The sequence below is a fragment of the Camelina sativa genome, chromosome 1, assembly GCF_000633955.1.
Source record: "Camelina sativa cultivar DH55 chromosome 1, Cs, whole genome shotgun sequence".
Classification (NCBI taxonomy): domain Eukaryota; kingdom Viridiplantae; phylum Streptophyta; class Magnoliopsida; order Brassicales; family Brassicaceae; genus Camelina; species Camelina sativa.
In genome coordinates, this window is record NC_025685.1 from 15,523,282 (window position 1) to 15,523,653 (window position 372).

Consider the following 372-nt stretch of genomic DNA (forward strand, 5'->3'; position numbering starts at 1 on the left):
GACGGCTGAGTTATAGTGAGTTATGGCTGAGTTATCACAAGAAACAATTTGAAAGTAAATGAATGATATATATGACTTGATGACTGAGTTATAATATTTACAGGAAAACAAAAGGTATGTAGATTCTACTTTCGAGTCACTGCTTAGCCGAATCATACTTCCTCTAGCTCCACTAGTTTCTGTAGACTCTTTCGCCGAAAACTCTACACAGAGACGTAGCTAATCGGTTTTTCATAGCCCCAAAAAACATTACAACTATCGATCATTGCAGACAAAAACTGGTGGAGTATCATGCGCCATTAGTTTCAGTGCCTTGTTCGAGAACATGTAGCTCAGCTTTAGCTCATGGCTAAATGCGTCCAATCCGTAGTC